The sequence below is a fragment of the Pteropus vampyrus genome, unplaced genomic scaffold (genome assembly GCF_000151845.1).
Source record: "Pteropus vampyrus isolate Shadow unplaced genomic scaffold, Pvam_2.0 Scaffold95, whole genome shotgun sequence".
Classification (NCBI taxonomy): domain Eukaryota; kingdom Metazoa; phylum Chordata; class Mammalia; order Chiroptera; family Pteropodidae; genus Pteropus; species Pteropus vampyrus.
Window position 1 is genome coordinate 2,031,390 of NW_011888876.1, and position 641 is coordinate 2,032,030.

Genomic DNA, 641 nt, shown 5'->3' on the forward strand with positions numbered 1-641 from the left:
GCCAAATGGTTACACTGTGTTACAGCATTGGTTAAAACAGGAAATGAAAGGAGAGAGGGGGACAGTGTAACTAGTAGGTCATGTTCAATTGCATGATATGTAGCCAATAAAGTTAAGATATAATTCTGTTTGTCTGCAAGTATATATATCTGTACAGGTGTAAGAAGGAAATTCATAAAAATGTTAACAGATTTTTAAAACTTGGTAGGGTTATAGATTATTTCCTTCATTCTCTCTTGTTTTTTTTTTTTATGGTAAATATATTAAATTAAAAGATAGTCCTATTGACCATATTTTGGGGAAAATTTTGATTCCTCTGTCTGACTTAAAAATCTGAGCCACCCTCACCTGACAGGAGTCCCGAGGGCGTTGCGAAGCACAGGGCAGGCTTGGGAGAAAGGATGAGAGCAGGGAAGATTCTGGAAGGGAGGTGTTTGAGTTGGATCCTGAAGGACAAGATGAATTTTGGCCATCAGAGTTGGGATACAGGCAAGTGGAGGGAGCGGCTTAGCACGGACAGTTTTCTGCCCTTGGAGGGAGTCCGGGGGTGGGGGTGGGGACTGTGGCTAGAGAGAGAGGGACGGGAGCCCTGTCCGGTGCAGCCTTGAGTACCTGGCAAAGGAGCCAGGGCGTAGGGAGCC